The sequence below is a fragment of the Alexandromys fortis genome, unplaced genomic scaffold, assembly GCF_014885135.2.
Source record: "Alexandromys fortis isolate MF-2015 unplaced genomic scaffold, M_Fortis_MF-2015_v1.1 scaffold_14, whole genome shotgun sequence".
Classification (NCBI taxonomy): Eukaryota; Metazoa; Chordata; class Mammalia; order Rodentia; family Cricetidae; genus Alexandromys; species Alexandromys fortis.
In genome coordinates, this window is record NW_026067910.1 from 10,791,873 (window position 1) to 10,817,036 (window position 25,164).

The window sequence follows — 25,164 nt, forward strand, 5'->3', positions numbered from 1 at the left end:
AAAGAATTCTGTAAAGAAAGGAATTTATTTTTTGTTATAAATAATCACTTACTAGGATGAGAGTTTGGGCTTGAAATTGTTGACTTTTAGAAAATAAATATTATTTTGGAGTTTTGTCTCACTTAATAGTAATCTTATTTTTTACAATAGTGAGAGCTATGTTTTCCTTTAAATATAATATTTTAGTAGATTTTTCTTCTTTATTATTAGGGCAATTTCCAAATAATGTATTTTTATTTGTTTATGGGACTAATGTATGCACATGTAGAATATGGCCAATATAACTTTTGCCTCTATAAAATAATAGATTCAATGAATGCAAAAAATCTGTATTACATAGATATCATTAATATTTAAGTCTTGCTTTAAAGCAGTGAAATTACATAAATATCACTTTGATTGAACAGAGTTGCAGTAAGATATTTAAACACATTGTACTCAAGTTGAAAAAATATCAAATTATAGGAATTCAGTGAATTTTGCTTATGCATTCAATTTTAATGCAATGTTTGAATTTGAGGGAAGTCTATATTTGTCAACTTACCCAGCTGATTCTCACTGACCCTGGCTCCTCAATGAAGAGGACCACCAACCACAACTCCAGACATACAGTTAGTTAGCCATGGACCTAGCTGAGAGGAATGAGGGGCAAGAGGACTGTGAGGGGATTTGATGTCCTAAGGAGAGGACCGGAAGACATCCTTAAATTGTAGGCGTGGCACCAAAATGTAAAAACATGTAAAGTCAGCTAAAGTGAGTCATTCTGTTGAAGGCAAGATCATCAGTCGCTGTGTCTTCATACACATATTAGATTTTCCTAGTCTTCCTTACTCTTTGAACTCCTTAGAGGATTCTCTGCCCTCCTAGTTTGATAGCTTGGAGCATGTCCTGGAACTAGTTCTTGTAGACCAGGCTGTCCTTGACTCACAGACATCTGCCTGCCTCTGTCTCCTGAGTGCTGGGATTAAAGGTGAGCACCACCACCACCAGATGACCTCTTAGGTTTTAACAGCATGATTTCCCCCTTCATATTTCTTAGTGAAACACATATACTATGTTCTGTGTTCTCTTTTGCTCTTTAGGAGGGTATCCCAGCTAACGTCTAGTTAAGTGAAGGAAACAATCATCCAAGCTTTCAGCTAGTTACTTTATTGTAGAACCAAGCATTGAAAGCTCGTGAGCCTGTCTGGTGCTGACATCTCAGATGTAAACCACAACAGTTAGCCTTGGTTCTTTGTCTTTACCCAAGAAAACTTGCATCTGAAATTGTTGCTCTCAGCTATATATTCATTGGGAACACTCATAAGTGTCACCAATGTGCTGATAAATGCATTATTATTTCTTTCAGCTTCACTATACACGAAGGGAGGGATGGTTTACCTCCAAACTGCAGCTACTCATTGAGTACTAGAATTGTAATTTGTTGTAGTGTCTTAAATTGCAAAGGACTAACAATAGATTAATCTCTTAGAACTGGTGCGGCTTTGGTTTTAGTGCAATCTGTAGCATTTTGTAGGGAGTCTAATCACTAATAATGAGTAAATAAACAAATGTGTTTGGAGTCTCTCATTTTGAGGTCGTCTGCAATGCTTCTTCTAATCTCACCATAACTTAGTAAGAATTTCTTGGAATTTTCTTTCCAGTGATTTTTTTTTCTCCCCCGCAAATTATATTTGTATTTATTGAGCTATTTTTTTTCAGTTGTGTATTTCTAATTTTTAAAAGCTTAGGGAGTAGATTAACTTAAACACTGACTCTCAGCCACACCTCAATGTACTCATTAAGCTAATTCATTTCTCTCAAATCAGTTTGCAGCTGTGTGATTCATGCGGGAGTCACTGAAGGACATCACTAAAGATATGGGCTTTGACTGACGTCAGACATGTTGTGTTGCATGTGACAGCATTCAGAAACTCTAGTTGTGCTCTTAGACTCTGTCCATCATGCCAAAAACAGCAGTGGTATCTTTCCCATATGGCGAATATGTTTTAACCTTGGTTGATGCCTGAAGTCATAGAGATTATCAAATCCTGTATGTAATATAGGGTTTTGGTCGTTGCTTATCCTAGACAGTGCAAGCACCAGTAGTTCATGTATTTGTATTGGATTCATGATCTGAGTTCATATCTTGACACTGTCAATTCTGAACCTGTGCATTTTGAAGCCTCCCCCCCCCAGATTGCTTCTTGTAGGCAGACTTTTCTTTCCTGTCTGCCAGTTCCCCAATAACTGACACACAGACTCAATATTAATTAAAAATGCTCAGCCAATACCTTGACCTTATTACTAACTAGCTCTACTAGCTCTTACAACTTAAATTAACCCATTTCTATTAACCTATGATTGCCATGTGGTGTGTGACTTTACCTTTCTGTCCTCCAGCATGTCTTGCTCCCCTGCATCTCCTGACCACTCCTCTGACTCTGCCCTTCTCTTCCCATCATTCTCAGTTTGGCTCTCCCACCTAACTTTATCCTGTTCAGCTATTGGCTAGTCAGCTTCTTTAAAACCAATCATAGTGACATATATTCACACAGTGTAAAGGAATATCCCACAGCTTCTCATTTAATGGGGTTGATTATATCTTGAAAGAGTTATCATAATGCCAGTTTGATAGCATCTTTTGATTGTTTAAAACAGTAACATAAAAATTAATTCTATTATGTTTTATGCTTTAGCCAGGCTTCCACCCAAATTAAAACTTTAGTATTTTTGCTGTTGTTTTTGAAGGTTCTAAGTTTACTTTTCTTTTTTGTCTTCTCACTTACAGGAGCAATAAGGAACAGTTCCTAAAAACTGAGAATAGTGGGAGTAAGGCAGAGAAATATACCTTGTGTTTTTGTTACAGTTTGACTATGAAATGTTCCCCACAGTCTCAAATTCTAAATATTTGGTCCCTTAGAAGCAGCATTTTGGAAACTTTAGAATGTACGGCCCAACTGGAGAAAGAATGTCAGTAGGGCAAGGATTTGGGGGTGTCTTCTTGCCCCTGTTCTGACCATAATCATAAATAGCTTGCTTCTGCCTACGCCCTCCACCCCTCTGCCACTCCTGCTCCTGTGATGTCCTGCTATGCAATGGGGTCAAGAAAGCATGAGCTGAGGAAAGACTCTGCAAATGGAAATCAAAAACATTTCCCCTTAAGTTGATTCAGCCAAGCATTTCATGGCTTATGCAAAAGAACTAACAGTGCTCAGGTAAATTAGGGATAATGCTGTGATTTATAAAATTGTTAGGAAGATCAGCCAAGCAGCATTTGTATGCTTGCTTAAAACTTTGTGTTACACATAGCAATTGCTCCCTGATCTTATTATCATTGACAATAATGTTAGTGCTATTACTGCTACCTTAGAGTGAGGGATTTGTTTGTAGCACATAAACTTTCTAAATAAGAAAGTTTGGATATTTTACTTAACGTATTAGAACTTGGTGCTTGTGTATAAAATAGAAAAATCAGTGTTCGCTGTCCATTAATACTATTTAGTGTTGAAAAACAACAAAATCCATAAAGATTTTTATATACTTCCTGTACATGCAAAGTGCCTGATGATATTACGGGAGCAATGCCGTTCATTTGCTTTAACAAATGGGGTGGGCACTGCAGACCACCTCATAATGTTAATTTAATATCAATGTCAATGGAGATAACATTTTTATATAAATATTAAAGAGTGGGATGGGGTTATTTAAATTTTTAATTGAGATGTTTTTCATGAGAAGTGAAAACTAGACATTATCAAATACAGTCATGAGGACTTTTTGAGTGAACAACGCTTTAGTCTCATGTTAGTTACAGGAAATGGATGGTTAGCGACACTGAAAAATTACTTCTGATGTAGATCTGTATTTCTCTTGATAATTAGTATTTATCATACTAATTATCATACTAATAAATACTAATTGATAATTAGTATTTATCAACTGATTTGACAAAGATAATAAGATTTATAAAATATAAAGTACACTTGTATTTATTTTTTAAAGCCAAGAAAATTACATGTGTTCTTACTTTTCTTGTCACCTATACCGAACACCTAGAAAACATGACAGAGGGGAGGCAAAGCTTATTTTGGTGGCGACTTAAAAGAATCTAGTAGGGACAGTAGAAAGGGGTTCGATAGAAAGAGGAGTGTGTTAGTAGAACTCCCTGAATCTCCACGGGTCAAGACGTGGAATGAAGACCTTGCTGAGGGCAATGTTGATGTCCGTGGCCTTTGCTGCTGCCAGGGCCATGTCTGGGTCTATGGTCCTGCTGCAGCAGGAGATATAGTTGATGTCCATGGCCGTGTTACTACTGAAAACCGTATGGATGCCTGTTTGTCTGTGCTGCTGCCTAAAGCCATGTTGTTTTGGGCTGGGCTGCCTCAAGTGTTGGTGTTTATGGCCTGGACTGACACCTGAGACCACGCTGAAGCCTGTGACATATACTGTCCAGAGTCCAGGTGGTTATCTGTGGTCTGTGCTGTTGCCACATACCACATGGAAGTCCATGAACGGTGCTTCTTCTGACTGAAAAGGACAAGGAAGGATCTTTAGCAGTGGCATCAATGACTGCAGACTCACGGTTAAGAGAGACATAGAAGGCTTCCATGACAGCTTCTACCCTCACCCCACCCCCGGAAAAAATTAACAACTTAAACTGGAAGCCATTGAAGAGAACTCTTAAAAATTGTGGTGAACAATACTGAAGTGTCACTCTCCACAATAGATGTCTACTTGTGGCGGTGGGGGTGAGGAAGGACCCGTTTTCTTTAAGCGACTGGCCTCTGGGAACTTGATCATGCTCTAGTATCTGTATGATAACACACATTGGGCTTTTTCTTTCTTTTCAGCAATTTTTTGGAGGGGAGACAATAAGGAGGGGTGAGCATGGGAAGATTAGGAAGTAAGGGTGATCGGGGGCATTCTGTGAAATCCCCAAGTAATCAAGGGCAAAAATGATGAAGGAGGAGAAGGAGAAGAAAAAGAAGGAAAGAAGCAAAAGGCTGGAAATGCTGGCATCAGCTGGCTTTCTCCTTTTCTCCTTCATCCCTTTTCATTCTGTCCCAGAACCCATCTCATAAGATGACACTGCTGACAGTCAGGATGGATCGTTCCTTCTCTGTTAAACCTGTGAGAATGGCCTCCACAAAGATGTGTTCCATTAATGGATAAGATGTTTCTCAGTCCAGTCAAGCTGGTGAACAAAACAACCTGTCACAAAGCGTTAGCATAAATGTTAGATTCGTTGGAAGGATGTTTTCAGAGAAACTGGCACTGGGGATGTTCAGTCCTTACCATGCTTCTCTCAGAGGAGATTAAAAAAAAAAGTCTTTTATATCAGAACTTTGGAGGCAGAAATAGGTGGATCATTGTGAATTAGAGGCCTGGTTTACAGAGTGAGTTCTAGGACAGCTAGAGTTATTTAAAAAGAAATTCTGTCTGGAAAAACAAACCAACAAAACAAACAAACAAACAAAAAAAAAACCAAAAATCTGACAGCTGAGAGATTTCCATGCAAGCTGTTTTTAGAGGACATAAACATAAAACATAGCTAGGCATGGTCGTACACACCTTGAATCCCAGCTCTCAGGAGGCAGGGGCAGGTGGATCTCTGTGAGTTCAAGGCCATTCTCATCTATATAACGAGTTTCAGGAAAGCCAGGACTAGTAGAGAGATCCAGTTTCAAAAAACAAACACAAAACAAAATAAAACAAATAACAAACCCCTAATAAATAAATAATAAATACAAGTAAATAAATGAATAAGAAAGAAAAGTAAAATAAAAGACCTCCTTGAAATAACACAAGACAGATAACCAACAAAGAAAAGGAAAAATGGAAACATTTATCCTGTATGGCATATTATTATGTTTTGCAAGAACACAAAAATTACCAGCCATGTTAATTTTCCTGTACAAATTAATTAGAAGATAGCAAACAAATTTTTAGATGTATAAAAGAGCTAAATATAATCATTTGCTGTTATTTCTGAACAGTAGCAGGGCTTGGTAAACTTTATTGCATAGAAGGAAAGTCTCCTTAAAACACTATCTGTGTGGTCTGTGCCACTACCTAGGCGATGGTGGTGTCTGGGCCCGAGCTGTTGCTGAGAGCTATGTCTGGGTCTGTGGTCCTGCTGCAGCTGGGGTCTGTACAGATATCCATGGCCTGGGTTGCCAGGGGAGGAGGGGGATCATGGGCTGAGACAGCCACCTCAACTATAAACTGTTTTAGCATAGGAAAGGGAGAAACCTATAGATCTAAAGCTGCAGGCTCTCCATGAGCAGAACAACACAGGAAGTCCCCGAGAGGGAACTGGTGGTTGTGGGCATGCAGGATCCCTGGTGAGAGCCCAATGTGGATAGTTGTTGTGACAGATGACAGAGGCCTCCAGCCAGACCAATGACTCATGGCAATGAACACTTGCAAATGAAGAAGAAAGGACTAGAGGGTGAAATGTGTGTGTGACTCACCAGGCCACTCCACAGCTTCCACAAGGAGACTGACCTATCTTCCTTCCTTCCTTCCTTCCTTCCTTCCTTCCTTCCTTCCTTCCTTCCTTCCCTCCCTCCCTCCCTCCCTCCCTCCCTCCCTCCTTTTCCCCCTCCCTCCGTCCCTCCCTCCCTCCCGTTTTCATTTTCTTTCTTCTGTATTGTTCTACTTGGTTTTCCTTTTAAACTTTGTTTTGCTTTGGTGGGTGGAGGTGGCAAGGGCAGAGGGCAGATGTGGGTTAGGAACTATGGTAGAAGAAGGGAATGGAGAGAAGGGTGGTATCAGGGTGGCATGATGTGAAAACCACAGAAAACCAATAAAAGTTAATAAAATAAAAATTTGGTGGATTTATTATACAGCTTCATTCCTGTGGGCACGAGCAAATAAATTAGGATTCTGCTCTGCATGTCGTGCAAAGAACAGTGGCCCAGATCTCAGAAGACCTAATTCTGCTTTAGTCACTCCAGCAAGTCAGCCAGGCCTGCTGGAGTCCAGGTGCAGAACTGCACAAGCGAGATAAAATAAGTTAAACATTTTCTTTTCTGAAGGGTATTTCAATTCCCAAACCTTCCATGGTCCTGGACCCCTGCTCCTTTATAAGCCAAAGCCATAGTCACATTCTCCTTTCCTAGGTCTCCTGGCTGAGAGCTGTCAGGGCATATGGTGCTTAAGTAATGTGTCAGGCAGACGTCTATTGGGCACATGCCTGAGATAAGCAGTTAGTGAAGGGGAAAGTTTACAGCTTTGTGGATTCAAATCTACATTTGGCTCACACCATTGCTTTTAGGCCCATAAAACAACCCTTTCACAACAGGGACCACAGAGAAGCTCATTGCTTTATTTCTGGGACAGGAAAAAAAAATGAAGAGTAGAGTCCCACTGTCCCTTCAGAGGTCTGTCTCCAATGACCTAGAACCCACATTGCACCCTACCTCCTAAGGTGTCCTTTTGCAATGCCACTGTAAGAATAAGGACTGCTGAGTACAAACCACAGAGAAGATACCAGAATTAGTTAGGAAGAAACAGTCCCCGTGGCTTCCAACAGACTAAAGGCTGATTGTGCCTATTACTAAGCAGTTAAGCAAAATGTGTTCTCATCTGGAAATGAGTAGTTTATTCAGAAAAAATATATTAGGAGCTGATTTTAAATGGAAAAGATTGTAGCATGCTTGTTGAAGGCTTAAAAGCTAACATCTGCATTTAAGAGAAAACATAACATATTTATCTTTTGAGGTCAGGGCTATCTCAGGATGTTTTTTTTTTTTTCTTCTAGTACCATCTATTTACCTGTGAATTTTATGCTTTCATTTTTCTTAACAGTGGAGTAAAAATCCTCTGAGTAAATGTTCAACAATCCAACCAAACCAACCACAGAAGTTGCCGAGATCAATTAGTCAAGTATTCATAAGTCATAAACCTGTTTTGAGGTAGGGCTGATATAACCCCTGACACGTCATTGAAGAAAACTTACCTTCTTTCTTCTAGGGGACCAATTTAAAATAGCATCATGGCTATTGGGATTTTCTGCTTACCTGCCCTCATCTGTTCTGGGATTCTGTCTGGCTTGAGCTTGGGCGGGTCTTGTCCATGCTGCTGCGGTCTCTCTCAGTTCATCTGAGCATTCACCCTGATGTGTCAGGAGATGTTTCTCTGTAGTCATCCCCTTCTGCATCTTAACATCTTTAGAAGTCTTTCTTAAAAGTAAACAGTTATATTTAGATTTAAACAGTTGATTGTTTAAGAAACAATTTGGAAAAGTTGAGAAATATCAAATTATGTACAACTTACATTGTTTCAACCAGAAAAACTATTTAGGATAGGATAACTAGATTCTTTGGATATATGAAGCTTTATATGTGAAAGATCAAGCAAAGTTTGAAAAGATAAGCATGCTTTTACTATAAGAAATTACTGTTCTGGTCTATGAAAATAATATAATGCATCATCTAATGATATTTAATATTCATAAATGTTACAGGTGGTCCAATAATAACATATAAAATATATAAAATATACTACCCTATCTAATATCTTCTAAATATCTACTGATAGTAGATATCAGTATCTAAACAAACAAGAAAGAGGAATTGATATATTTTAGAAGTGTCCTACCAACAAAATTTGAGATGTTTTCAAGAGTAAAATTTTCCGGTTTGATATAGTCTGGATGTAGACGTAATTTTTATGACACATGGGTATGTTAGAGTTGACTCATCTTTCTTTGGCCTCATTTCTTTCTGATCAAAAGAGAAAAAGCAGGATCCTTGGGAGGGTAGTTATTTCTGCCACGTGTAAAGTGCCATGGACCAGCGCTCAGATAAGTAGTAGTTGCTGCTAGTCATTACCGAGACTTGCTGTGTGAATTTGGTGAAAGTTTTCGTCTTGTGCTGCTCATGAGCAGGCTGAAGGTTACAAAGAGTGTTTTAGGTTTTTCAGTGACAGAGCTAACGCTATCCAAAGATGTCTTGACTCTAGCACCTGTGTCTCTGCCCTCAAGGGAGATGCCAGAGCAGGAGTTCAGTGTCTCACTTCTCTGCTCCTGTCATTCTCTGGCCCCTTTGGAATCATTTTCTCGGCATTCGATTTGCTTGGGAAATTTTCATGAAAATAATATTCTAATGTTGTTAACATACCCTTTGTTCTCCTGGGTGTCAGTCACCATGGTGATGAAGGGAAATCAATATCTGCAGGTATTGAGATGAAGCACTGGCTCCTCTCTTGTTACAGGAACAGCAGTCATATTTGGTTAATGACTCATCTAATTCTACCGGGACTTAATTTGGTCACCTTCCAACAATTACTCCCAAGTCCAATTATATTCACAGGTACTAGGGGCTGTGATTTTGACATATCATTTTGAGATATATACTCCACTCATGACCCTAAATTTGACATTTCTGTTACAATTGAAATATGATTGGCTGCGAACGACCCCTTGGGGCAACATAGAGGGTGGCTGAGATCATTCAACTGAAAATCACTTAGTCCTTCAGCATGGTAATAGTGTTTTTTTTTTTTTTTCTTAATCATCTCTTTCACAATTGCAATTTCATGATTGTGTGGTTATTCTGGTGTTTAAAGGTCTGTGAGATGGTGCTTTCAACAAGCTCTGTGTGATGTGTTGCCATGCAAGGAGACTATCAATCGACACAGTCAGTACATGAGGCTGATGACCCTGTGACAGGTCCTACAACAGGAAGACAATGACTGACATCAGAAGCACAGCTTTCGGTAGCAGCAGCAGCTTTGAGAACAGGCTTTAGTAAATCACCACGGCAGCTGCTGTTTTTCCCAGAGCTAGATAAGCCCTGACATGGAAAAGGTGCTATTAGAGGAAGTGTGCATTCAGATAGGACGTATTAGCCACGTAGCCATGATCAGGTGGGGAGGAAAAAAGACTTTTTAAATTAAATACGTTTGTGTTGATTTTTTTACGTCTCAAAAAATCTTATCTGAAACCTTTGTCTGCCTTTAAATTAAATTTAATATCTTAGTTTGAACTATATCTAAATAAGCTAATATATCTAGTGTAATGCCTAGAATTTAACTTGTCTAGTAATCATTGTTCTAAGGAGAATATATATTTGTAAAATGTGTATTAAAATGTTACGTTCTAAATTGGACTTTAATGGCATCAATAGTTTTTACTTTTAGCTAAGAATACTTCTTGGACATTGTGAGTGACAGCTATGATGGCCCAGTCTGTGCAGTCCTCTTCAGTGGCACCTTCTCTCTGGTTCTAAAAAGATCAGAAATTAGAGAAGATAGACTTTGTTATTAAGTTACATGTGCAAAAAACCAGTCTCCTGTAGCCCAAGCTGAGGCTTGAGCTTCATGATCATACAGTGCTTGGTTGTCTCGAACCATCCTGGAGCACACAGATATGCCTTTCCCAAACAAATGAGCTTCATTTGAGCTGATTATTAATGTTACCATGATAGGTATGGAGCATCTGGTCTTAAATATAATTATGTTAATATAACATTAACTAGAACCTAGATTCAGTAGGAAGTGCTGGCTTGCAGTTTCAGAGAGTGAGTGCAGGTGGGAGTCTCTGCAAATACCATGGCCAGCAGAGTATTGATCCATGATAGACAAGAAGGAAGTCCAGTTCAGCATGACTAAGTAGCTGGCATTGGTTCAAACTTCGGGAGCCTGGCACCAATTTTTTTTCAGGCATATTTAATAACAATACAATTTGGAAAAAAAAGTTTCCTGGTGATAATTAACTAAATCCTATAGATACAATAAAGCTTAAGACACGATTACATTGAAAGGACATGTGACCTCTTCAATAAACGTAAATTCTGTAGATGAACTGCTGATGCCTCTTAAAAGTCAGGGAGAGGATTTGCTGTGGTCTTGATCATACAGATAGAGCAAAGGTCATCAGGCTGCACCTAGCCCCCTGGGCAGAAAATAGGTCTTATATCTCTACCTTTGAATAGACAACCCTGCATGTTTAGCATTCCTGATTTCCCTGGTATTTATCGTGAGCACATGGACCTTGTGCCTCTTACAAGTAAGTACGCGACAATCATGGTAGGGAGTATTATAACAGACAAGCAGGCATGGTGCTGGAGCAGTAGCCAAAAGTTCACATCCTAATCCACAACATGGAGACACAGAGAGAGTGAATTGGTGTGACATGGTTTTTGAGACTTCAAAGCCAACCCACAGTGACATACGTCTTCCAACAATGCCATACCTGCTAATCCTTCCAAAAACCACTTTTGCCAACTTGGTACCAATCATTTAGATATATGGGATCATTTAGAGCAATCATTTAGAGCCTATGGGATCATTCTTGTTCAAACACCACAAACACATTCTCATTTCATTTTACATTTATCTTTAAATGTTTAATATATATGCAACTATAATTGAGCATTTATTAGTCTAATAATTTTTATAACTTAAAAAAATAAAATTATGTAAGATATTGCTCCAGTTTTCTCTCTGTGGTTATGACAAATGACATGACCAAAAATGGTTTATTTAGCTTATATGTTACACTTTATTATGAAGGACGATGGCACAGGAATTCTAATAGGAATCTGAAGCAGAAATCGTGGATGAACACTGTTTGTTGGCTTTCTTTCAAGTTTGTTTAGATAGCTTTCTTATACAGTCTAGGACCATCTGCCCTAGGGATAGTACTGCCCACAGTGGGATGGGTCCTTCCATATTAATTACCAATCATAGCAATCCTTCATAGACAAATACAGGCCAGTTGGATCTGGACAGTCCCTCCATTGAGAGTCTCCTCTTAGACGACTCTGGGTCATGTCAATACATATTTTTGTAGTATGTCAATACTACAGACATAGTAGGTATATCCTGCTTTTCTTGAAACTTTTTCAGGAATTTTTATAGTTTTGTATAAAGTGTTTAATTGAAAAGGATGACTAGAGATTTGTTGGCAAAAGGCTGCTTGTTTGTCTTGGCTGCCCAAACCCAAAATAAGCACATGGAAACTGTATTAATTAAAACACTTCTTGGCTTATTAGCATATTTCTAGCTAGCTCTTATAACATAAATTAACCCATTTCTATTAATCTGTGTGTCGCCACTTGGTTGTGGCCTACCAGTAAGGTTCTGTCCAGTGTTGGGCATCTATCTCCTGTGGCAGATACATGGCTTCTCCCTGACTCTGCCTACTTTCCTGCTATATCTCTTCAAGCCTGCCTATATTCAGCCCTAACATAGGCCCAAGCAGCTTCTTTATTCACCAATAGCAATAAAACATATTCACAGCGTACAGAGAGGAATCCCACATCAGAGATTCATTCAGCTTCAATTTTTATTGCATTTATGTTTATCATAGTATCTGTAAATCTGAATTTTAATATAGCAATAGTCAAAATAATGAGCTTAAAACTGTTTTCAAAGCCCATTGGAGAAATATTTTGTGTGTGACATTAGTCAAAAAGAAGTTAGGAAGGAAAATGATTGTTCTATTATATTCTTATTTCATGTGTTTGTCTTATTGTGAACAGTAGGCAAAAATTATAACTTTTTTTTAAAAAATTTAATTTTAGCCAAGTAATGGTGGTGCACATCTTTAATCCCAGTACCTGGAAGTCAAAGGCAAATGGATTCCTGAGTTCTAGGCCAGCTTGGTCTGCTGAGCAAGTTTCAGGACAGCCAGGGCTACACAGAGGAAGAACACAATAAATGAAACAAACAAATAAAAACAAACAAACAAAAATCAATTCTAAATTTAATTCTGGAAATGTCATAAAATTATAGAGATTTTAACTAGCATTTAAAAACTGCAAACAGTGGGCCAAGTGGTGGTGGTGCACACCTTTAATCCCAGCACTCAGGAGTCAAAGGCAGGCAAATCTCTGAGTTTGAGGCCAGGCTGGTTTACAGAGTGAGTTCCAGGACAGGCTCCAAAGCTAAACAGAGAAACCCTGTCTCAAAAGCAAAACAAAACAACTGCAAGCATCAGTGCATGGTTTTATCAGGTGACTTCATAGTGAAATCCTGTTTGCCCCTTCTGCTGGATCTTTGTCAAGGAGAGTGTGCAAATGGTTAGAAAAAGAAAGTGGGGTTGTGACTTTTTTTTTTTTTTTTCGAGACAGGGTTTCTCTGTAGCTTTGGAGCCTGTCCTGGCACTAGCTCTGGGTTGTGACATTTTTTATTTTGGATTTTTAGTGATGCATATAGGCATTATAGTCTATAAATATTTAAGTTTGCAAATTGTTGTCTTCTTGTTACTTCTCATATGACTGTTTCGTCATTTATTTTTCTCTTCCTCTTCTCACTTCCTCTTATTTGGCCTACAAATGTAAGACTACTGAAGGGAAGACGTCCCTAAGTGAGTGGAACAGTAAGAAACCATATGAGAAGTGGGGTAGAGGAACGAAACTAAAAATGTCCTCTTTCTACTTTTAAAAATTCTCACAAGGAAATAAAATAGTCAGGAAGCTGTAAGTCTCAAAAGAACCTCACACACCTTGGTGTTCAACGAATTATTTATTGCATTCCTTCCACAATCTGCGAAATGTTGTACTAGAGATAAGACAAATGAGTCACTGTTCACGCCCTCCAAAGGTTTTGAAAAAGCAAAAAAAAAAAAAAAAAAAAAAAAAGCTAGCATGAGAATAAAGGTGGCCACTGAGAACAATTTATAATTTATAATGCATGGGATAATTAGTGTTCTACCTAGTCTGAAAGAGATGTGAAGGGATTCTGGGAAGGGCTGCCCAAGTTGACCTAGAACAGATGAATAGATGCTAACAAGGGGTGAGAGAAAATTGAGGGTCAAGAGCCTCAGCCACAAAGGCAAATATACACCCACTGCCTGGGAATAACATTAGAGTTTTAGTATTGGGGTATATTTGACTGGAGTAAAAACCAAGGAAGAAAGTAGAGTGGAGTTAATTACTGAAGGATGGCTTATGCCAAGTGAAGACTCTTGAGCTTGATTACATAGTGATGGTAAGCTTGGAAAGGAATGAACAGATTTTCTGTGAAATGACTTCACCCAAAAAGTAGGTAAAGAGTGAACCTCCAGGAAGCAAGCATGCAGATTGCTGAAACAATATAGAAAGGGTGAATTTCACACTGCCCTGGGACAAAAGGAACATGCAAAACACCCCATTTCTGAGTGGCTAATGTGAACCGGTACTGGAAAGTCAGATTCTTACAACTTTTCATCCTATTGGTATAGCATGCTTCAGCCAAGAGCCAGGGGCCATTCTGTGGAGAGGAACTGAGTGTATGAAATCCATTTTTATAGCTGGAATGAAGATGGCTCCTTCTCTGTGGTACCCGTATCTGTGCTGGGCACTTGGATGAAATGTGTCAGTCTCTCTTACATTTCTGGCTCCTGTGGAAGAATACCTGAGAGAAACAACAATCTGAGAGAAGCAAAATTTCTTTGGGGCACCAGCTAGAGGGATACAGTTTAACTTAGCAAGAAACACAGGGTAGTTGGAGTCATCATAGGAAGTAAGAGCTGAAGGCACAGATACTTAACACATTGTTGAAAAAGAAGAGTTGACTAGGTGGACCCAGATCAGACTATAACCCTAAAGTCCACTCCCAGTAACCTCCTCTGTCCAGCTGGGTCTCACTTCCTACAGTTTCAATAGCGAGCACCACCACCATCCAGGGACCAAAGTTCAGAGGCGCGAGCCTGTGGGAGACATTCCACATCCTCTCCAAATGCGCTACACGAGAGCATGTTCTAAATGTGTGATGGATAAACACAACTTCTCAAAAATATAGCAATGTCACGGTTCTCTTACATGATCTTTCTGTGGGTGAGTGCAAAACTGTTTGCTGTTGTGTGTTGTGTCTGTGAGATGAATTTTTTTCTCAACTTGCCTTTGTTCAGTGCTGATGCACTAATTACTCCATAGATTTTTTAACTGATAATCATAGGTACATCTGGTGTTGGGAGTGAAATCCCTTTGAATTTTTAGCACACAGTGTCATTGATTCAGAGGTTCTACTTTTCCGAAGGAAACCGGGAAAACCATAGTGTTTATTAGTTTAAACCTGTTTCAAAAACACAGTCAAAATATTCAAATTTTATTATTAACTTAATTATTCTCCTTTTCGTTCTCCAATGAGTATTTCTTCTCTTCCTTTTTGTTTTCCATTTTCAGGAAAGAAAGAATTTTGGCATCGCCCTTCACCTCTCTTAGAAATAACAGCACATTTTAATCAGAGATTTGTAAGTATCCTTTCATGTTTCTCTACTAAAAAAATTAGATATTGACTCGGGGAAAGAAATAGCTCCTTTGTTTGACCAAATATAACCACACAATATGAATGGGCATGAAAATTTGAAAAATCGACCTTTCTTCAAAGACAGCAACAAAATATTATAAATGAAACCAAACACAATCAGAAATCATTTAACACATGTATGTACAACTAGTGAATACTGCATTTATTCTTTGGCCAATTCTTCTTTTTTGATGACATTTTCATTGTGTTTTTCTCTTATGTGTTTATGTTTCCACATATGGATGAGGCTGGCATGTTACATATTGATCTAATGAGGTACCTTATGTAAACATATTTTAGAAAGTTTATATCACAGGTAAGAAGGAAGAGAAAAAAAGAAAAGGTATGAATACAGGAAAGAGAAGAATGTTTATTCATTTAAAAGTCATATAACTCGTATTGTCCATGCTTAACAGTTTTAGTAGGTTTTTTTAAAAGCTCATGATGCATCTCACATAGCTAAGGTTTGTTCATTTCAACACATTTTTAAAAGCCTAGTACTGTGTTATAATAATTGTATTCAATGGGCCAGTTCTGGATCTGGCAATCTGACAGACCCATCATGTTCTACTTAGTGAAGAGTTGAAGATAAGCAAACATATTTACAGATGTGTTTTTAGGTAAATTTAGAGGAACCAGTAAGAGAAAAGCAAATAGAAATCTGTCCTCCAAATGTTATCTGTAATGATAGTATTTTTACTATTTATTGTTTGAAAGAAAACTGCGCGTTTAATAAGGCTATTTTTATTTATCACTAAAGCCATGATGAGTGGATATATATTAAGTTAGAGAATGCAGTTCCAGGGCATGGTGTAAAGAGAGATCAAAAAGCAAGGCCACTCACCAGCATTCTTATTAGCTGGGAAATCTAGACAGCATATGCCTGGGTTTCAGAGTAGAAAATATCTGTATTTGAAAGTTGTTGACCTGAAATGATCCAGCGAAATCCTTGAATCACTGTTACTTACTAGTTAATATTCATTTTATCTTGGCTAATGTATAGTTGCTATAATAGCCTTACCATTTGCAGGGTAGCCAATACAACCAGTCAATAGGCACTTGACATATTTCTAGCTGCCTCATCAGAAAAGTTTTAGCAAATCATTTATTTCAAAGGGTGTGTTCAGCTCTTAAATATTCTGTAGTGGTGTGATCTGTTTCCTAGTTATGTGAGACGACTTTGGGGTTCTAATCCATCTACTTATTAATTTTCTAATCTTTGGGAAATTAACTGAACTTTCTGATGATGTTTGGACAGTACAAGGCATGTTATGGAGTTGCTTCCATAGGTTGTGATAGGAACCAAGTGAAAAAAGAAGCAGTGCTACATAGAAATAAAATATGTCGACATTACTATCATATTTCCCCATCTTTCCTATGTCATTTTCATAAATTTTGAGCTTTTATCCTATGATGATGTTCCTTAGTAAACATCTACGAACTGTTTTATGTGTTAAGTTGGTCTCTGTGGAATCTTCGAGAAAACTGTTTCAGGACGGATGCTTGGCCACACTTCCCAGTGCTTTCAACGAACATCTAAGACTGGAAATGCGAAGTGATCTGTGTGCCAGACTTTGAGAAAGATGACTTTTCCTTTCATGGTGATTCTCGAACTACTTGGTCATTAATATTAAAGAAAATGTTTTTGTTTGGGTTTTAAGGAATCAGTGTCCCCAGATATTGTCCTCCTGAAATGTCCTGATTTAGCAGATTGAGTAGCAGTTTAAATTTAAAAAAAAAAAAAAAAAACTGTCTGATTTCTATATTTTGAATCACATCCTCACTTCATCCCTAGGTGTTGGGACAGAAAGCTAAAAAAAAAAAAAAAAAAAACTGTCTGATTTCTATATTTTGAATCACATCCTCACTTCATCCCTAGGTGTTGGGACAGAAAGCTATGCACATGTCTGGCCTGTGTAAGTAAGGGGATATATTTATGTTTGCCAGGTCCAGATTACGTGGAAGGAGTGAAAGACTTGTGTTGCGGGTGTCTAATAAAAGCCAGGAGTGAAACACACTAGATGGCAGAGTTTCTCAGCTAAAAAGGATTATGGATACTATCTAGTTTAAGTCTCTTACTCATGGAGGAGGGAAGTACCTTAACCATTTGCCCAAGGTCACAGCGGAAGAGAGGGATTAGAATTTCTGCCCCCAACTCCACTCTATTCCTGTTGTACTATTAATACTACTAGGCTGGCTCTGCCTCTGCCATTTCAGGAGCAGCTAACAAAGGTGAAACCAGTTTCTCTATTGCTGAACTGGACTTCTGAGCAGTCTTGCAGTGAAAAAGTAGAAAGTGCTCTTTGAGACAACATTTCTGTTCAAGTATCCATCTGCAAGAGTGTCTTCCATAGGAACATCACTTAGCAAGGACGCATCTGAGACCCAAGAGGGGCAGGCTGTGTGTCTCATGTCCACCTCTACTGTTGCTGTCCTGCCTCTTATGCTGTGCCTTTTCTCAAGGTCCCTGGCTGTGCTTTTTTCTAAGAAAGAAAATCCAGGAGGAAGACCATGTGTTTAAAAAGAGATGAACACCTCTCAAGATGAGTGGAAGTGACCAGCTAACCTGTCCTGGGTTGTCACAACATTAATGGGTTGTCTACACTGACCCCACATGCATTGTCACACGTGGTTTCCTCAGATTTGGGAGGTTTTGTTTTGTGTCTAAGCAGAGGTTTAGACAGCTTATGTGCTCACCTAAGGTTTTATTTAAGAAACAGAAGCACCAAGATCAGGTGACAAACCGTTGCAAAGCCTGTGGATCTCATGTATTGTCACTGATTGTTTTTAGCTCTGCCACATATAATTCTGTGAAAACAGGTCAATTTTAAATGCAAATCACTTGAGATTTTATGGATTGTTAAGTAGGAGACATGAGCTACGTTGTTAATTATGCTCACCTTTCCTTTAGACTACTGGAATGTTCTCTAAACTCTTAAATTTTAAGAACACACCAGCATGCCTTAGGGATCATCTGTCTCTAATTCACTAACTCTGGAATTACAAGTGTATACCACCATGCCTGACATTTATTTAAACGTGGGTTTTGGATATTCAGCTCAGATTCTGGTGCTGAGAGAGAGGGCTGAGTTATCTCTTCGGATCCTGTAAACTCACTTTTTTATTTGCATGTGTGTTTATGTGTATGTGCCATATATGTGTGTTCATGTGAGTGTGTTTATGTGACAAATTACTCATGGATTATCTCATTTTGTTCTGATTGGCTGCCTTTAACCACATCCATTAGTTCATATCAATTCCAGTAAATCGTAGAAAAGAAAGTGGACTATGTATGTGATCATCTAGAGCAGAGGGACATGCAAATTTCTTATGTAAAATATAGATCACCATCTTAAAACAGATCTACTAAAATATTTCTAAACATTTCAAAATTCTATAACACACTTGTTAATTTTAATATCAATGGGTCACCTTCATAGGTCACTAAAATGTATTGTGAAAAAGTTGTTATTTTTTTCTCCATCACAGGATCATTGTAGACAGTACAATCCAGTGTACTAAGGAGGAGATAATGCAAAAATGTGAGCAATAAAAAAGAGTTATAGTTTTTAAAAGACTACAAATTTCATGTATAGTGCTAATTATTATGTGTATATAAAAATAGAGAGATGAATAACCTAACTATGTTTTGCAAATAAATCTGAAGGTAAGTTTAAAAAGGATTAAATGAAAAAGAAGAATTTTAGATTCTAAAGCAAAGTGTCCATCTTATTTGGCCTTATTTGAAAAATACTGTGAATACAAAGAAATACTTATTTCCTGCTATAACTAGTTTGTTTTAATATTGAAAGATACCTCCGAAACATGTTTCAAGTTATATAAACCTTTCTAGATTTACTGTGGAACTGGCTTAGAATTTTAGTCATGGCAATCAACAGTACTTTAGATTTTAGAGGCTCTGTGAGGAGATGGAAGGAACATCAGCTTTCTCTCTGTGACCCATAAACATTTGCTGAAGAATGTTATGCATGATTGCATTTAAAAAAGAAAAATTTGAGCTCTTATGCTGTTTTTCATTCTTCCATATGCTGGACTAGGGGCTACTGAAAATGCCAGAAATGTTCCTCTTTGCATATTTGCACATAGTCAGAGTCTCACAGACCCCGGCATTTGAGGATTCCAGGCTTTCTGAAATCCCTGTTTTCTAGGGCACAGTGTGTATCTGGGAATTTAAAACTGAACTCCTCTTGGACTAAAAGCCTCAGGGACAATGGACTGATGACAAGGGAATTTGTACCAGAACATTTTCATTCAACCCAAATAAGAGCCATCGTGCACATGATAATTATAAGCTTATGCTTTTGATGCAAATAAGATATAATTTTAGTAAAAAGACTTCAAAATTCTAAACTGTTAAGGTTATTACAGTTAGTATATTTAGTCCATAGGTCTTAAAATGAAAACAAATTTATTTTCAAATGCTTGGCACTTAATTAGACTGTGGTTTAGCCATTTTGTTCTTTCTTAGCATTCTCCTGTTTCCGATGAGTGGCTAGAAAGTCTAGGTTTGATTCAAGCAGGTGTGTGGAACACAAGTTTCTTAGGGTTTCTATTGCTAAAATGGGACACCATGACCAAAAAGCAAGCTGGGGAGGAAAGGCTTTCTTTGGCTTACACTTCAGCATTGCTGTTCGTCATGGAAGGAAGTCAGGACAGGAGCTCAAGGAGGGAAGGAACCAGGAGGCAGGAGCTGATGCAAAAGTCATGGAGGAGTGTTGTTACTGCCTTGCTCCCCATTGATGGAGGAAGTTCATCTGTCTACTTGTTATTTTCATTGGTTAATAAAGAAAGTGCCTTGGCCTTTGATAGGACAGAAAATTAGATAGGCAGAGTAGACAGAATAGAATTCTGGGAGAATAAAAGCTGAGTGAAGCAGTCGCCATAGCTCTCCTCTCCAAGATGGACGCAGGTTAAAATCCTCCCTGGTAAGCCACCTTGTGATGCTACGCACATTATTAGAAATGGGTTAAAGCAAGATGTGAGAGTTAGCCAGTAAGAGGCTGAAACTAATGGGCCAAGCAGTGTTTAAAAGAATACAGGAACACAGTCTGCCGCTCCATACTACACCCCATGACTTGGTCAGCCCGTTTTCTTATAGAACTCAGGATCACCAACTCAAGGATTGTATCACCCACAAGCACTAATTCAGAAAATTAAGGTTGTATTTTATGGAAGTATTTTCTCAAGGTTCCCTTCAATCAGATAGCTCTAACTTTTGTGTTAAATTGACATAAAACCAGCCAGTACAATGAATCAGTGAGATCACAGGTAGTAGTTACTTATTTATTAGAAAGAAAACTAAAGACACATAGGTATTCCTGCCTACAATGCAAACATTGAGGGAACATTACACAAAAAAGGACCAAGGAAACTGATGCTTAAAGCAGTTAAGATATCCCCTCATGTTGTGGATCTGGTTGTACTAGAAACACAAGCCTAATATCCTTTCCAGACTTGAAAATAGGTAGAAGACAAAATTTTGTTGATTCATGGAACATGTATCCCACCTTTAAAAAAAAAGATACTTCTTTTCCATTAGTTAATTGGTGGAAATGCTACCACTAATGAGTTGGGTCATTTAGTTTAGAGCATAAACCTGTACATGAATGAATGAGTGAATGAACGGTTTCCCAAGAGTTGGTTTGGATAGGATGAATTAAAAGGGGGTTTGGGGGATCTCTAAACTGCTAAAGCAGAAAGATGCATATCAATGAACGAAGTTAAGAAAGAGGGTAAGGTATACAGTTGATCTGGGAAAATCTGACCAAGAAAAACTCTTAAAAATTGTGATAAGGAAGCTGCAGTATAGCTCTCCACAATTGGTGGCTTCTGGTGGGGGTGAGGGTGGGGAAAGACTCAGTTATCTTTAAGGGGATAGCCATAGGGAATTTGACCATGCTCCAATGACCACATGTGCAATACAAATTGGACTTGATTTTGGTTGACGAGGGTCATAGGGTTAAGGGGGCAGACTTGAGAGGACTGGGGAATGAATGTGGCTGGGGTACATTTTGTGAAATTCCAAAATAATCAATAAAAATATTATGTTGGGGAAAGAAAGGACAACGATCACATTGATCAGATATTGAGCTTCATCTTTTAACTAAAGCATGACTGAGGCAGTATAAAGTGTTCATGGAGTGTCTTCTTCACTTCTTTCACACATTCATTCGCAGACTCTCTCTCTTATGAAGCTGGTAAATATCGACCTCATTTCCAAATGTTTCTTCTGATTTGCTAGATTTGGGTAAGCAAATGTATCAAGGAATACTTGTGAAACTTTAGTTAAACGCATGAGATCTTTTCCATATTGCCTTTAGCTTTCTCCATCTTTTATCTCCGAAAGAGCCAAAGAGATCTCAGTCAATAGATTCAAAATGGCAAGGCTCCCTTCCAGCCAAATGAGTGTCTCTGAGCAACGTTTTCTGTGAGCAACTCTTTCTCGACTCTTACTGAAGACCCTTGTAGGGTCAGGTGATTATTTTCTAGTTTGTTTGCTTGGTTTTGTTGTTGATGGTATTTTCTTCAGTTATTATAATTCAAATAGATTTGGGAGAATTTTCCTATTCCAAAGTTCTTTGTTATCCTTAATCAAATGTCATAGGATGTCAGTGAAGAATTTGAATGTAAACAGAGTGGTAGGACAACTCAGAGTGTCTTTCTTCGTTCATACAAGTGACCTAGAAAACAAATGTAGAATGCTTAAAATAGCAACAGACATTGTATTCTTGTGTCAGATTCACTGAAAAGTTCCTGTCTGTAAAGACAGGCTTTTCAAGTGAGAGCAGCAGAAGATCAGTTGGAGTGTACAACTGAATCCTTGATGTCCATGGCTGATGCATAGAAAATATTTGCTCTTGCCTCCCTGGAAACTGTCTCTCCAGAAGGAAAAAGTACCCTACATAGTACTTCGTGACAACGATATTAAGCTGTTTTATCAGTGAGCCTCATACTTGCTCATGAGAATGAAAGGTAGCAGAAACCAGAGGAAGACACCGACAGATATCCTGATGTATGTAGCAAGGGTAACAAAATTTTATTTTATAATTTAGTTCAATTTCTAATTTACTAAAAGGAAAATTTTACTTAGGTCTGAAACTGAGCTCGTAGGTCTCCAGGGCTGAGTATTCGCATTGCTCATCATTGCGAATACCACCAATTATAACCTGCTAAGTGAGTGATATATCCTTAGATGTGAAAACCAATTAATCAATGCAGTCTGGGAAAGGTGGAGAAGAGATTACAAGATGCAGTGAGAAAGGTGTAATGACTTGAGCTGTATTCTAATTCAGTTCTCAAACCTGTTAGCCTCAATTACCCACAGAGTTAAGAATACAGATGGTGCTAGACAGTCTAAATCCAAAGCTCCGTGGAATACAGGGAACTCTGCGTTGATAAGAACTGTCATCATTGACAGTTATACACAAACAAATTAGACAAATACATCCTTCATTCTTCTGGCATAAGATTAATCCTCAGCAAATAGAGTTTCTTTAGTTTTGGTTTTGTGGAGGGTTTTTTTTTTCTTTCCCTCCTCCTTTATGTCCCCTGGCTCTCACATTAAGATTTTAAAAAAGATTTCAGGAAGAGCTAACTTGCTGTAAATTCTGTTTGCCAGGCTCCAGGCAGGCAGAGGTGGGATGTAATTTTCAGAGTCCTCATTTTATTTGTCTTCTCCTTTCTACAATTTAATCAAGTGCAAAGGTGAGAATCCAGTTTCTGGCAGAACAGCACAGAAGAAAGAAGAGGCATTGATTTACACTGCCTGGTGTCAGGAGGGAAGTGATTCTGTTAGCAAAGCTATAAAAAAAGTATCTAAAGGCTGCGAAATTCGACGAGGTCAATGTTAGGGCAGATGGATGGAGCAGAGTGGCTGGTCATTCAGCAGCTAAGGTTAAAGGATATTTAGGGTGAGGCGTATGTAGCTGCGAGAAGGCCACAAAAATCTTCGTTATATGTTTCACAGGGAAATTGCAGGACTTTGTAGAACATTTCAGGTGGATTTGCCTTACTATGTAGAAATGACTCAAAGGACAGGCTAGTAGCACGCGGCCCCCAACTGTCTGCTATTGTGAGTGCATCAAACAGTGGTTTCCTTTTGTGCATTATTTGTGTCTTTTCTCCTTTTCAAGAGAAAATGTCTTTAATAAGATGTAAATCATTTTAATATTCTAATAAAAAGCCATAAGGATAAAGTACACCAAGAAAACTCTAAAATAACATTTGAAAAACTCTTCAGTTCATTAAAAAAATAAAAGTTCACATTGGCCTCATACTGTTTTTAATGAATAATTTCTGTTACCTATTTTGAAAAGAAAATAAGGTTGAAGGTAATATTAACTCACCCAGTCATAGCATAGTGATTAAATTATATAGAAGTTTATACCATAAATTACAAGAGTTTTCTATTTATTCTATGAAAGAATTTTAATGAATATGGAAATATGTTATTCCCATATATAAACTGTATAATAGGGAATGAGCATAAAAAACACATATTATTTTCAAAATTATATTTTTCAGTTCTATGACCTATATTTTTAAGAGTAAAAAAAATTAAGAGTAAATTCAAATCAAAGTTTTTGAATCAGACGAGTTGCTTAAACAGTATTTTGAGTATAAAGCACTATGGCAATGGAGCTGCAGAGATGCCTCAGTGGTTCTCGCAATGGGCCTGAATTCAGTTTGGCAATTTGCAACTCCCTATAAGTCTAGCTCCAGGGTTATAATCCTCTTTTGGCTTCCATGACCACTGGCATGCAAACAAACACACACATAAACACTACAGTTAAACACACACACTAATACAATATAATATAATAAAGTAGAAATACTGTATAAAGTATTGGGATCACAGAAGGACAATACTTTGAGGAGATTCTTGCATGTGAAAAATGGATGTACTAAGTAGGTTTTAGGAGGCTTATTTCTAAATTATGCTATTTCTATTTTATATTAATAACATCCAATTTTATAAAGGTCAATAGAAACTGGATAGAACATAATGAAATCACTAAAAATCCGTGTTCTGGAATTACATATAAGAAATTTAAATCCTGACACAGGGCAAGATTCTTAACGTCTAGAAAATTCAGTTTTACTCACCTCACATTTATAAGCTTTCTCTTTCTCCCATACACACACACACACACACACACACACACTCATATTTGCAACAATAATTAAATGAAATAATGCAATAAAGCAATATACAGCCTACAGACAAATAGAAAGCAACTGCCTAACTAAAGGCCCAGTGAAGAAGAGCTGCTAAATTTGTATGACTGATAACAATTTAATTATTAACTGAGATTTCCTTACTGGTTAAACCTCCTTTAGTGTCTTGAGTGAATACTGTTAGCTGGAAATAATCCACACAATCTAGAACAAAAGATCACCCAAGTAACTGACGTTTGTTAAGTGAAAACAAAGAGCCACAGTCATAGGCGCCAGAATGGCTTCTGACAATAACCTGACTTCAGCCTTCTGAGATGAGACTGGAGAACTGAGAACAAACCTTAGAGGAGGAAAAAGCAAACAATTACATAAGAGTAAGGTTTTATGTTTCTGGGAAGGGAAATGAATAATTTACTAGCCAGTGGGAGAATTCATAATCTGAGGAGAACTTGGCTATGGAGTATTTGCTGAGGTCCCCAGGTCTCCAGCCCTCTTAATTCAGCAGCGAAGACATATCAATAGAAGTTTAAGTGGGGTTAATAAATCCAAGAGAGAGAATAACATCCTAATTTCCAGGGAAAATTCTAGCAAGGTAGAGAAGTTCCATAGGTACTAGGGCCCTAGAAAGGTAGAGAAGTCATACGAAACAGAGACTCATAGGTCAATGAGCTTAAAGACCACCTCAGAGTCTCCAGGCTCTTAGAGGAGTGTGGTAGAAACAACAAAATGATTCAATAGGTTTCA

General features: G+C 38.0%; 1 protein-coding gene across 6 annotated transcripts in view; it reads left to right on the plus strand.

The window, feature by feature from the left end:
* Pkib (cAMP-dependent protein kinase inhibitor beta) overlaps positions 1-25,164 on the plus strand; it is an 89,887-nt gene that overhangs the window by 37,647 nt on the left and 27,076 nt on the right. For all 6 annotated transcript variants that reach the window (XM_050138249.1, XM_050138250.1, XM_050138247.1 and 3 more), the window contains exon 3: positions 15,099-15,166. The gene's annotated coding sequence lies outside the window, so the exon portion shown is untranslated. The remainder of the gene's footprint in view (positions 1-15,098; positions 15,167-25,164) is intronic.